Consider the following 15,721-nt stretch of genomic DNA (forward strand, 5'->3'; position numbering starts at 1 on the left):
TGTGTGGTGATGCTTCTCTGTAGGCCTCTATAGGTCTCAAGGCTAGGTGGAGGAGGTGAGGTGATTCTTATCTGTAGGCTTCCATAAATCTCTAGAACACTAGAGTCTGTGGAGGCTGTGTGGTGATGCTTCTCTGTAGGCCTCTATAGGTCTCAAGGCTAGGTGGAGGAGGTGAGGTGATTCTTATCTGTAGGCTTCCATAAATCTCTAGAACACTAGAGTCTGTGGAGGCTGTGTGGTGATGCTTCTCTGTTTCTCTGGGGTCAGTGAAGGCTGTTTGGCAATGCTTCTCTGTAGGTCTCTTAAGACCTGTGGTAGCTGTGTGGCATTCGAGGTTGTGGCAATGCTTCTACATAGATTTCTCAGGGTATGTGTGGCAGTGCTCTGTATAGGTCTTTATAAATATGGAGGTTGTGTGGCAACTGAATGTATCTTTACAGGTCTATGGGTTCTTTGTGACTAATTCTCTATATGTCTGCCAGAGTGTGGAGACAATCTGAGAGTCAATAAGGTGATGATTGTTAGCTTTGTATCATGCGGGACATTGTAAACTGTACCTGGGTCTATACCTCTTTATTGGATTGTGTGGATGTCTGGTTGTGTAAGCTTCCACAAATGGGGAGTTAGGAGTCTATAATAAGTATCTATTTACAAATATAATGTATTTACCTTATGATAAGCACAGGGGGTTGACACAAAACATCTGACTTTAAAGAAGGCAAAAGGGCTAACTGCTTATTGTCTATTTATTGGAATCTTTATCAAACTTCAATAGATATATGTAGACTTATTACCAGGGATATAGGGGCTTGTTCCTAATTAAATACTGTATATATATGTGTGTGTATATATTTTAATAACTTTAATATTATGGGTTTATGATATACTTTTTCAACTAGGGTTAAAGTTCATGGTATGTTTGGGGACAGAAAATTATTACTAGGTGGGCACAGATCTGCAGATCAACCTGTATGTCTTGTGAAAGTACCTCCAAGTAAACTTTTGTGAATCTGTTTAGGACTAGGTCTGTTTGAGTGAACCTAGTATCACACTTATCTTTAAACATACCACACACAAATCACACAAGCATGTCTCCTTTTGTACCTGGCTGTAACATGTGCATCTGAACATTCTTTGCCACACCTTGGTTGTTTACCTAGCTGAGATCAAACACAGTATGATATAAAGTCTAAACATGGAGGTTAATCAATCGGTTCTAGGCAGCAGCTGGATTCCCAGTTATCTCTTCTTAGAAAGATTCCTCCTCAGGTATCTCCTTTGTACCATCAACAGTTTGAGTAGTAAGTGGTCCCCTGGTACCTTAATTCACTAAAGAGATCTCCACAACACTATAGGTATTACCTTAAGGACTCATTATCATAGATATATATATCTTATGACTTAATCATGTCAGACATGCTTCAACAATTAGCTTCCTGTAGATAACACCATGTAGGTATACCTGTGTACTCCAGGTCATAGTTACATTAGTCAGAGACAACAAGGAAGTTATAAAATCAGAGAGATATTACCAGCTACCAAACATAGCTTGTTATTACTATATACATAGCATCTGTTAACCAGAGCTATATACATCCAGTCATTGTTATTTAAGTTTCAAACATTCCATAATTAGTTGGCATCCAAATACATCCTCAATCCCCACTCCAAGTTAGCTGCTACGTAATGAGATCTCCAAACTGATGTTGCCAAATTTCCATCCTTTTCAATCTTATGGACCCTACCCCAATCAGCTGTCACTCCATCATACTTCCTGCCCCTATTCTGTACATGTACTAATAATACTGACATTTGACCTTAAAAATGTATCCAACTTTAATTGATCTTCTTCAAAAACTTGGTTTTCTCCTACCTGTTTTATTCCTTACCCTAACTCCAACCTACCAATTTTCTTCATCCTCCACCACTCAGCACACATCTATAATCCCTTCCTATCAGAGGACAACCACTACCAAATTCAATCTCTCTCCAATCACAAGATATTTAACTTAACCTTGCTTCGACCTCCTGGTTTCCACTTATGTTTCCTCCCTTCTCAGCTAAACAACATCCCACATCTATCTTTTACACCTAAACATCACAGGACATTTCATTTCCCCTTGTTTGTTCAGATGGCATGTATTGCTGCCGTCTCTTAACACTACTGTAGTGCCCCACTAATATTTAAATATCAATTCATATGGTCAGTTTGACCTCTGACCTAAACAGACCATCTCCGGAATAAATAAAAATTCTCTTTCATTGTCACTAAATAATTTATATAGGATTGCATCTTTGTTAAGGAATCATCATTTCAAAGTATATAGTCTTCTTAAACCTGGTAGCTTTGATCAAAACTGGCCATATTGATGAAGTTTCTAGAATATTTGAAATAAACAGCAGTTTATATATACAGCAGTGTAATGAAACACCGACAAAATCAATTATACTTGTAGATGTTTCCTAGAATCACAAACAATTTAACCACATGACAGTAAAAATAACCACGGTAAATACCGCCTCAAGAAACAGAATAATTAGAATAACCACATGTATATGTACATGAATGTTTTGATCAAATCATCCAAGCATTAGTTCTTAAGTGTCTCTGTACTGTAACTTTTCAAAGGTTACAGCTTTCATCCAATACTCAGAGGAAATATCTGATATAATCCCAAAATATTGAATCAAGCTGGAAAACCACATGAACACATGGAGAGCAGCCCTATGAATGAAGAATGAGGTAAACATATTCTACTTACCTTGAGAGGTAATCCCACAACACCTTGATTAGCACTGCTCACATTTGGATTCAGAGGCTGACCACTGTACAGACCATCTGCCAGATGTATTCACATAATACCTAGCTACCTAACTAGCCCCTGTACCCCTGCTGCCAGCCATTCAGATCAGCACTACTACCAGGGAAGATGTGCACTCTGTGTATATATTAATAGTAGAGTAGGAATGTGTAGTAAAAAGGTAGGGGGAGCCTGTATACTATACTTATCAAAACACAGAGTATTGTCAGCTTTATAAACTATTGGAAAAAGTTGGAGAAGGCCAGCAACAGTTGTGAGAAGTAGTCTTCATATTGTAGTACAGCAAACCACTGGCTTTATATAAGAAATAAGAAAACCTTGCACCTGTCCTATAGCAAAACACATAGCATTGTCAGCTTTAATGGAGTGTAAGAAGGCATGGACATGTCCAGCAATGGTTGTTAGAGGCTGGATACCATAGCAAAACACACAGCATTGTCAGCTTTAATGGAGTGTAAGAAGGCATGGACATGTCCAGCAATGGTTGTTAGAGGCTGGATACCATAGCAAAACAAAAAGCATTGTCAGCTTTATAAAATAAGCAGAAAAGTTGGAGGTGACCAACAATGGAAATGAGAGACTGTATACTGTATTAAAAAATAAACCAAAAGTACTGTCAGCTTTATCATATGTCTTGAAAAATTGGTGGTGGCCAATAATGGTTTTTAAACACAGCATTTTCTGCATTATAAAGTTTAGTTTGAAATTGACTAGCTTATACAGTAAGTACGGGATATTTATTTACAATGTTATGGTCTTAATTTCAGTACGAATTGAATACATGTAATGTTATCATTTGAAAGTAAAGGAATGTGAATGAGGAGGAGAAAGATGAAGAGGCCAGCAAAGACGGAATGCTACCTATTATACTGTCTGCTTTAGATACAATACAACGTAAAGTATAGTTAGATTTTAAAACCTAAATATGACTTAAATCATTCTCTCCAGTTTACACCGACTATCATTAACTCGAAGAATTATAACATATTAAAAATTATCAATTTATTTCTATATTTATTTATTAGTATATATAGATCTGTCTTACACTCTGTAGAAAGACGTAGACTCTGTAGAAAGACTTAAGACATGGTATCTGTGAATGACTTAATCTAGTGATGTCTGTTATATAGTACAGATCTGTCTGACACTCTGTATAAAGACTAAGACATGGTATCTGTGAATGACTTAATCTAGTGATGTCTGTTATATAGTACAGATCTGTCTGACACTCTGTATAAAGACTTAAGACATGGTATCTGTGAATAACTTAATCTAGTGATGTCTGTTATATAGTACAGATCTGTCTGACACTCTGTATAAAGACTAAGACATGGTATCTGTGAATGACTTAATCTAGTGATGTCTGTTATATAGTACAGATCTGTCTGACACTCTGTATAAAGACTAAGACATGGTATCTGTGAATGACTTAATCTAGTGATGTCTGTTATATAGTACAGATCTGTCTGACACTCTGTATAAAGACTAAGACATGGTATCTGTGAATGACTTAATCTAGTGATGTCTGTTATATAGTACAGATCTGTCTGACACTCTGTATAAAGACTAAGACATGGTATGTGTGAATGACTTAATCTAGTGATGTCTGTTATATAGTACAGATCTGTCTGACACTCTGTATAAAGACTAAGACATGGTATCTGTGAATGACTTAATCTAGTGATGTCTGTTATATAGTACAGATCTGTCTGACACTCTGTATAAAGACTAAGACATGGTATCTGTGAATGACTTAATCTAGTGATGTCTGTTATATAGTACAGATCTGTCTGACACTCTGTATAAAGACTAAGACATGGTATCTGTGAATGACTTAATCTAGTGATGTCTGTTATATAGTACAGATCTGTCTGACACTCTGTATAAAGACTTAAGACATGGTATGTGTGAATGACTTAATCTAGTGATGTCTGTTATATAGTACAGATCTGTCTGACACTCTGTATAAAGACTAAGACATGGTATCTGTGAATGACTTAATCTAGTGATGTCTGTTATATAGTACAGATCTGTCTGACACTCTGTATAAAGACTAAGACATGGTATCTGTGAATGACTTAATCTAGTGATGTCTGTTATATAGTACAGATCTGTCTGACACTCTGTATAAAGACTAAGACATGGTATGTGTGAATGACTTAATCTAGTGATGTCTGTTATATAGTACAGATCTGTCTGACACTGTATAAAGACTAAGACATGGTATCTGTGAATGACTTAATCTAGTGATGTCTGTTATATAGTACAGATCTGTCTGACACTGTATAAAGACTAAGACATGGTATCTGTGAATGACTTAATCTAGTGATGTCTGTTATATAGTACAGATCTGTCTGACACTGTATAAAGACTAAGACATGGTATCTGTGAATGACTTAATCTAGTGATGTCTGTTATATAGTACAGATCTGTCTGACACTCTGTATAAAGACTAAGACATGGTATGTGTGAATGACTTAATCTAGTGATGTCTGTTATATAGTACAGATCTGTCTGACACTCTGTATAAAGACTAAGACATGGTATCTGTGAATGACTTAATCTAGTGATGTCTGTTATATAGTACAGATCTGTCTGACACTGTATAAAGACTAAGACATGGTATCTGTGAATGACTTAATCTAGTGATGTCTGTTATATAGTACAGATCTGTCTGACACTGTATAAAGACTAAGACATGGTATGTGTGAATGACTTAATCTAGTGATGTCTGTTATATAGTACAGATCTGTCTGACACTGTATAAAGACTAAGACATGGTATCTGTGAATGACTTAATCTAGTGATGTCTGTTATATAGTACAGATCTGTCTGACACTGTATAAAGACTAAGACATGGTATCTGTGAATGACTTAATCTAGTGATGTCTGTTATATAGTACAGATCTGTCTGACACTGTATAAAGACTAAGACATGGTATCTGTGAATGACTTAATCTAGTGATGTCTGTTATATAGTACAGATCTGTCTGACACTCTGTATAAAGACTAAGACATGGTATGTGTGAATGACTTAATCTAGTGATGTCTGTTATATAGTACAGATCTGTCTGACACTGTATAAAGACTAAGACATGGTATCTGTGAATGACTTAATCTAGTGATGTCTGTTATATAGTACAGATCTGTCTGACACTCTGTATAAAGACTAAGACATGGTATCTGTGAATGACATCTTCTAATGATGTTTGTAAAAGAGCCAAGTAGAACAGGGAAAGTCCTACTTACTTAGTACAAAACTTTACAAACTGCCAACATCTTCTCTCTGGGGTCATTCTGTACTATATAGCTGCTTCAAGTTTGATATCTTCAATAATGGATCAATTTCTACCATAAATATCCTTAAAAAATCACACATCTCCAATACCGTAAATCCTCATCAAACATAGTAATACCCTTTTGTTCATCAAACAGTGAATAGTTTGTCTTTTAGAATCTCACATATCATCATTAGATCTTGTTATCATTCCTAGAGTGATTTTAAAAATAAAACATTTGACTCCCAACAAACTATTTTTGTGTTAAAAATACATATTGGGGTTAACTGCATTGCTTTGATTACTTCTGTACTAGTTCCTGAGGTATTACAAATGTGGATAACTTGGCAAATGTCCTTGAATAAGTCACATGAATATGCATATAAAGTGGTTGGCCATTATAAGATATGAAAATTAATGATGTAGATTCTTCAATAGCTGGAACCTGACCAGAGCAAAACGTAAAATCAATTCATCTTATTCCAATATTTTAACTAGATTCCAGTGTACACACAAACATACCCTCTTAATATTGGCAAAGATAACCTAATAAAATGTGAGCTTTAGACAACAATAAATAACTTTAAAGAACCTTCAATGTGAGCTTAAAATTATGTATGTTACATATTCTTCATTATTGAAACTGGTAATAAAAACCTGTGTAATTTGTCTTCATCTAATCAGGAACCAATGCCAAGTACATACTGTCAGGCTAAGTGATGATGTACACTGTAGCTTGTCTAGACTGAAGTTATAATAGGAGAATCAGCATAAAGTCCAACTGTATTCATTCTATGTATAATACAAAGAGCCTGTGAAATCTGAGCTGCAAATATTTGCTTGCTTGTTGATTCAATTTCGGACTTAACATCCCCATAACTTTGGTCAATAATGAATCTGGATATATGGAACATGGCAGAATCTGATTTCAAACAAGTTTCATCATAATAGTTTGAATAAGACTGCAGAGTTTGATGGTAGCTCATATACAGTGACAAGTCTTTATGGATGGAAGTAAAGAAGTGATGGATGTAAAAGTAATCGTTTATCTTTACTCCAGTCAACAATGGACAAGTACTAAACCAACATTCCATTTGGAAGGTTACCAGTAGGCCCAGTCCACTGGACTCACTTTGATACAATAACTAACACTGAGGCATGATAACATGATGGAGTGAATAAAACAAAATCCATATGAAACCAAGGCCAATTTTTACAGTCGGCTCCCAAGCCCAGTCTTACAGGAAGTCTTACAAGAGGTGCATGAGGCCTGAATTTGTAGGCAGTCTTCCAAGAGGTATATGTGGCCTGCATTTGTAGTCAGTCTCACAAGAGGTAACTGAGGCCTGCATTGGTAGGCAGTCTTACAAGAGGTACCTGAGGCCTGCATTGGTAGGCAGTCTTACAAGAGGTACCTGAGGCCTGCATTGGTAGGCAGTCTTCCAAGAGGTATATGTGGCCTGCATTTGTAGTCAGTCTCACAAGAGGTACCTGAGGCCTGCATTGGTAGGCAGTCTTACAAGAGGTACCTGAGGCCTGCATTGGTAGGCAGTCTTACAAGAGGTACCTGAGGCCTGCATTGGTAGGCCGTGTTACAAGATGTACCCGAGGCCTGAATTCAAAGGTTAATTCTTCTAACATATTGATATTTTAACACTTCAGATTTGTTTTGATCTACTCCAAGTAAAGCTTGAAATGCTTAAATTTATCTTATTTTCTGCTGGAACAACCCACTGAGTTATTTTCTATTTCATTTTTATAGTCAACACTGACCTTTATCTGTTGGAATTGCCTTAAATCTTAGTTTTTCTACTAGGATGGCAATACTGATCTGTTCAAATATCTCAACTGAAACGGCTAATAACAGCAACCTTCCTCCAAGGTGACCAATCTCCATCTTTTGGCTGTTGGGGTGAACAATAGGTAAACTTTTGGCAGGTTGGAAGATCAACCTCAACTTTCAGTCTGCTTTATCATCACATCTCCTTCCTTTCTCTTTTCGAAAAACCTATCGCCATTTTAACTTGTGATATAACAAATCTTGGTTTTTACGCTCTTGAAATGACCTGATACTTGACAATTTTGCTGTAGGAATGACCAGTCTTATTGTTAGGTCAACCAACAGGACTCTTTCTCTTTTGAGATGACTATTCTAAATCTTTTCTTCAATGGGATATCAAATCTTGAAATTCCCTGTTGGTACACACAACAACTGTTGTTGCCTGTTTTTCTATAGGTTACACAAGGTTGAGGTTATAGGTTGAGCTCCTCTTTGGAAATAACCCATGTCAACCGTTACTCTGTAGTGAAGAATGATGTCAATCTTGTCGCTGTCTCAAGACTGGCCAACTGTTTTACTGTCAAAATAGCCAAGCATGTGATCCGTACCTCAGTCTTTCTGTATGAATTAAGCCTTGCTTACCTTATTTCCAAATGTCTTCATGGCCCTCTTCATACTGTCAGCTGCACTCATTTTGTACTTCTGTTTCATTATGTGGTATAATACTATTTCATGACCACTTGTACAGCAATTATCTTATAATACACTCACCCTTTCATTTGCCTTCATTAAAACCACATGGTAGTATCAACTGGTGCCTATATACGTTTAGATAAAAGCATTTCTAAACACCACCTTCTACTTCTAGCCCTGGTACAACACATGGATACACAACATGAAACAGATATGGTACATCTGTGAATGAGACAATAGCATATATGTAAATGAAATGATTTGTGTGAATTAGAGAGACAGATGACAATGACCTATATCCATGGTGACAAAGCGTGATGCTCCAACAAATTCTGATGGACAGGTACAGATGTGACACTATATAGCAAGTCTGTCACCACTGCTCACCTAGCCACAGCCACACTTCTCATGAATATGCATGAGACAATACATCCATGATATGCAGTGAAGCATGCCAAGCATTTTTTTTATTACCGTATCATTCTTACTTAACGTTCCTTGTAAGCAAACAATGTATCAATATAGTATGCATGTACATAATTTCCCAACATTTGCATCAACAAGATTCATAATTCTACCCCATTAATACTGACCAGACTTAATGAACTAAGTACAATTTCCACGTTTGAACCAATAAGCCTTCTGTAATATGATAGTGACATTGTTCAGGCTACCAATAATGCCTTTAAACAACTATTGTATCATACATAAGCTTCTTATTGACATGTGTTTATATGAAACAAAACTTTGAAATTCTATTTTAGCGAGCATTTGTTCTAAAAATCCCACACCAAATGGAAAGGAGGTCAAGATTTCTCTTATCATATGATCATTTTTTCAAGCACATATAGTTTTAAACTGATTTTTCTTCATCAAACTTGAAGTTCGCACTATATCTACAGTCTCCATTGTTAGGTTACCATGCCATCGGTGACATAATTTCTATATTATCTAAAAAGATGCCAAAATGAGATATATTACATATATGTAATACATAGAAATATGACAGGTGTTATAAGCCACATCGGTATATAAGTCGCAGAGCAAATTTTTTTCAATTTGTTTCACTTATTAGCCATCCTTTCTTAGGATGTGGTAACTGTTATGTTGATATGACAGGCAATGGAAGGCAATTTATCAAGATTGTTAGTGCAACTTTTAATATAAATTTGCAAATGAATTATACACAGATAATCCTATATCTTATCAATGTATTTCAAAAACATAAAATAGCAAATATCAAACTCGTTTGGCTTGGGAGCCTTCAAAGATTGTCTACGTACAGATATATGGCCTGACATTACATACAGTTTACTTAACAATATCTCTATTGGTGTCTGTATTGTCAAATATCAACAAAGGCCCTTGCATGCTGACAAAATTCTTATAGTCCCATTCCAGAATTTGACCTATAATCTGATGACCTATCAATCCCAAGATGCAACAGGCTATTGCAAAATTCAGCTTTGACTACTAAAGCAACCAAGAAAGTCCAGAAGATATCATTATGATTAATATTAAAGGTATTATTCATTAAATCCACAAGAATGCTGTATACTATTGCTAATGACAGTTCTAGACGATCTGTTTCAGTCACAAAAACATGATAGACAGGTACTTGAAAATCTGTGGTACTGGTATACTGGTATGCTTCATATTTGCTTTTATTTTTTTTTCATTCTGCTGATATTTTTGTCGTCCATATATAAGCTGCACCGGTACATAAGCTGCATTCTCAACTGCTGAGGTAAACATATGCTGCTTATAATACAGAAAATATGGTATATTCACTGAATAAAAAGGCAATCATGTCATAAATAGCGTATATCCTGCAATATTTGTTTTGAAGTGTACCTGTACTGTGTACAGTCAAATCTTACTGATATCGACTAAAACATTTAAAACTGAACTGTATGCAAACGATTGCAACAAATTGTACTAATACACATTCAGAACCAAAGAGGCTATGCATGTTCTGGTGTGAACAAAAAAAACAAAAAAAACAAATACCATATATATCACACGCTATTAGGTAGCCAGGCGTCTCATCTGTACAACACTGAGCGATAAGATTACTATCAAACATCACCAATTTTGTCAGTGAAATTGGCCATGAAGATGTAGTGGGTGTTTTACAGGGAAGCTTTCTAATCAATACTGTACATTCCTTATATATTGTCAGGCGAATCTTTCAATTGCATCAATTTTTAACATACCCTATCTATCTACGTGTACAAACCGTGTACCTCTTCCTTAAATTTATCGTTCATCTGAAATATCAATAAATAATATCCCTTATGTTGAACATTCAGAAGACCTTACTTCTAATATTTTTGTTTTTTTTTAAAAGATAGTTTTATTCATAAATAAAAATACATGTAGTACATACATATTTAGATGAAACAAATACAAACAAGTCAAGTTCTAACATCATATAAATAAATGAATGCTTACTATAAATAGATATATCATTACACAATGGAGCTGTTAACTTTTATATTCAACATTTCTCAATATACATTTGCTAGTCCAGATTACTGGATGTTCATCAGGAGGTAACCAGTGAGGCTGATATTGTTAGAACAAATGACAACTGTGGTTAATAAAAATTCCTCTCAATTAAGAAATTCCATGCATGACCAAACCAACCTACCATATTCTAGGCTCTAAGATTAGCTACTGGGACCTCTGGGACGAGATCAGAGAAAAGATTAGAGGGATGGGGGACTTACAGATATAGAACAGCTCATTGGTCTTGAGATAGAGAAAAACACTTGAGTAATTTGTTCTACATATAACACTTGTCATCCATAATTGATATAATGTATCATGCCAACGTGACATGTAATGGAACCATAATGTATTGTCATGTAAAATTCAGCCTCATTGTACTGTACAGATAGTGTCATGACCTTGACCAAAAGGCACCAAGGCTGGGATTCACAAAATCTACATAGAAATTCTGCAATATTAGCAAAATTTCATGCATGACTAAAGGATAAAACACTTTAACGATATCTGAATGCAATACAACCTGTGAATATGTATGTGACAGATATGGAACGACTGGGGAATTTAAGGAATAGAAGCATTCATTCTGCTGTACATTGATATAGCTTCGAGCAATTCTCTCATTTAACTCCCTCGCTGAAGATGACCATGTCATTCAACAGCAGAATTTAACAACTGCACTGATGTTAAAATGAGATGGAAATGTGCCAAAAGTGTGTAATACTAGTACTAATATGCAACCTTCACACCCTACAGCCAGACTAAGTGTTATATAGAATTACAAACATGCTCTACGTTTCAGTGCACTGTGCCTAGCCATCATTAATCAGGACATGATCACCTACAACAATTAACATTTACAATCTCTTTTAGAATTTTAAAAATATCTAAATGCTATATTTCACTCATAGGATCCTTCTTCTGCTTTAATGGAATGACAGAGAAATCTCTATACAAGGCAGAAATTTCTCATTGTCAAACTTGAGGCTTTAGGACAGAGAAATATCTATACAAGGAAGGAATTTCTCATTGTCAAACTTGAGGCTTTAGGACAGAGAAATATCTATACAAGGCAGGAATTTCTCATTGTCAAAGTTGAGGCTTTAGGACAGAGAAATCTCTATACAAGGAAGGAATTTCTCATTGTCAAACTTGAGGCTTTAGGACAGAGAAATATCTATAGTAAGAAGAAATTTCTGATTGTCAAACTTGAGGCTTTAGGACAGAGAAATCTCTATACAAGGCAGAAATTTCTCATTGTCAAACTTGAGGCTTTAGGACAGAGAAATCTGTATACAAGGCAGAAATTTCTCATTGTCAAAGTTGAGGCTTTAGGACAGAGAAATATCTATAGTAAGAAGAAATTTCTCATTGTCAAACTTGAGGCTTTAGGACAGAGAAATATCTATACAAGGCAGAAATTTCTCATTGTCAAACTTGAGGCTTTAGGACAGAGAAATATCTATACAAGGCAGAAATTTCTCATTGTCAAACTTGAGGCTTTAGGACAGAGAAATCTCTATACAAGGAAGGAATTTCTGATTGTCAAACTTGAGGCTTTAGGACAGAGAAATCTCTATACAAGGCAGAAATTTCTCATTGTCAAACTTGAGGCTTTAGGACAGAGAAATCTCTATACAAGGAAGGAATTTCTCATTGTCAAACTTGAGGCTTTAGGACAGAGAAATATCTATACAAGGCAGAAATTTCTGATTGTCAAACTTGAGGCTTTAGGACAGAGAAATATCTATACTAACAAGAAATTTCTGATTGTCAAACTTGAGGCTTTAGGACAGAGAAATCTCTATACAAGGAAGGAATTTCTCATTGTCAAACTTGAGGCTTAAGGACAGAGAAATATCTATACTAAGAAGAAATTTCTCATTGTCAAACTTGAGGCTTTAGGACAGAGAAATATCTATACAAGGAAGGAATATATCTACCTGTGGAAAATTGTTTTGAATGTCTGACTTATGGCTTTATGACAGAGAAATATCTACCTGTGGAAAATGTTTTTGAATGTCTGACCTGTGGCTTTAAGACAGAGAAATATCTACCTGAAGAGGACATTTTGAATGTCTTACAAGTGGCAAAGGCCTTGGTTTGCCTAGGTTAGTAGACAACTGAGAAGTTCTTTCCAGCATAGAGGTTTCCCTGTCCTACCCTAGTGTAATGAAATGATCCTTTCTTTGCTATCAATTTCCCAATCATATTAGCAGTAAATACAAATAATATGTAAGTGTATAACCATACTATCAGTACGTTTCTCATTTACATGACATCAATGACTGCAGTTGACCTAACGTCTTCAAACTAATGCAGAATAGAGATAAGGACAGAGTTATCCAACCCTTACAGATCTACTGAAGGATAGAGTTATCTTACCCTGACAGATCTACTGAAGGATAGAGTTATCTCACCCTGACAGATCTACTAAAGGATAGAGTTAACATACCCTGACAGATCTACTGAAGGAAAGAGTTATCTTACCCTGACAGATCTACTGAAGGATAGAGTTATCTCACCCTGATAGGTCTACTGAAGGATAGAGTTATCTTACCCTGACAGGTTTACTGAAGGACAGAGATATCTTACCCTGACAGGTCTACTGAAGGACAATGATATCTTACCCTGACAGGTTTACTGAAGGATAGAGTTATCTGACCCTGACAGGTCTACTGAAGGACAGAGATATCTTACCCTGACAGGTCTACTGAAGGACGAAGTTATCTTTCCCTGACAGGTAGTGTGGATAATAATTAAACTGCACCAAATATCTTTCAGGCATCACTTCTAAATGCAATACTTCACCATCCCTTTAACAGCAAGTTCTGTTATGTAAGTTATCGATAACCTAAAACAGGATGTGATGGTTTTCATGTACAACAGTGAAGCGAACCGTAAAAACCTGTGTTAACTGGCATGCTAAACTGTAGACTGACTAACAATGGATTTTGCACTAACGTTCAACAGTGGCCGACCTGCCATAGGGCATCTTGGTATTAGCATACTTCTCGGGTATACTGCAAGAAAGGCATCTTTCTCTACATTCCTCCCCGTTTTCTTCCAAAAGCAGGAAACTTCAAATAATGAATGTCTCTGTTCGGCCTACATAGCTCATTATCAGGAATCTTAAGCTGTGATCTGCCAAGTACTTCAGCATCCTTCTCTGTCCACCCTTAGTTCTAAAATAAGTTGGATTCATTGATTATCTTTCCTGATTCTCATCCATCCACAAAATATTCAACTGCAAGTATAGGCCTGAGAATTACAATGTGAATCCCCATCAATTCCAAACAGTTTGTAGATCTGTATATCTCCACTGTCGGAGGTGTCTATTGCCTCAAACTAACCAACATTGCTAAGTGTTTTGATTTTACATTACTTGAGCCATATTGGTAACTCGCAATTCGCGCATGGCTTAAGGCAGTCATAATGAACTATAATCTCCTTCTTCCTATTTGCTTTCCGATATAAAACTGGTGATTCCACAAAGGTGACTTTGTATGGGTCCCTCCAAGATGGTCTGAACTTTGGGCTCTGTCTCACCTTGGTCACTAAGCCCACTTGAATATAATATCCTACATTTCATCAAGCTTTTGGTCAAAGTATTCATCATAGTAGCACTCCTACAAGTCCTGCACAGCACACAGGTTCTCATAAGCTATTATTCAGTGAGTTCCTTGTAAAGTGGCCTGAAGAGACTGTACATGTTCGACTGGATTATTGCGTACCTGGTTCAGTGATACATACAGTACCCCAACATCATGCACATGGGGTAATCCAGTCTGTCGGTTGTCGGTGATGTCTCAAATAGCTCCCACCAGTTGCTGTAAATGAAAGTCCCATATACCTTGCCTGCCCTTTAGAAAACCATGTATGGCTTGAATAATGGTTTAGTTGTACTGCTCTACATGCCCATAAATAGCTCAATGGTCTGGAAAAGTACATTTTTTGAAATCTGCTGCAGCTTGAAGATTCCAGACCCCTGAGTTCCATCCGTAACTTTGCCTAGTCAGTATGCAGTTCAGTAGGATATCTTAATCTCATTAAGAATCCATCAACAGTCATTTTTGCCAATGTCTCAGCATTCTGACAAGGGATAACTTTCAAACTATTTAATAAATTGGTTTACAAGCAGGGGAATGTACATAATTCCCTCCAAAGACACAGATAATGGACCAGAAATGTAAATATATATCCTTTTCATGGGACAACCAGCATGATATGTCCCAAGCTCTGCCTGAGCTTTCCAGGAGGATGGTTTGTTATGGGGGCAGACCTTGCAAGAGGCCACTAACTGTTTCACATTGTCAGTCATCCCATTCCAGATCACTATACCCTTAAGTCTCTCAAGAAGTTTGGTCTGCTTGAAGTGGCCCACATATAGAAGGTCATTAGTTTTACCCAGAAAGTAATGTTGCATGCTTCTGGGAGACAGAAACAATTGCCTTAATACGGAAGTGGCTTCTAACACATAATACCACACCCTGTTTCTACAATGCAGCTGCAACTGGAGTTCCCATCAACGTCAAGCTAATAGGGCTTGCGAAGGAAAGCTCAGCTTGATTAAAGATCCTGTCGTACTCCAGCCAAGAAATGAGTGTCAGCAAAGAAATGAGTGTCACCAAGTCTGG

This window comes from Ylistrum balloti, unplaced genomic scaffold (assembly GCF_031769215.1).
Source record: "Ylistrum balloti isolate Yb309-2 unplaced genomic scaffold, AGI_CSIRO_Ybal_v1 Utg369572, whole genome shotgun sequence".
Lineage (NCBI taxonomy): Eukaryota > Metazoa > Mollusca > Bivalvia > Pectinida > Pectinidae > Ylistrum > Ylistrum balloti.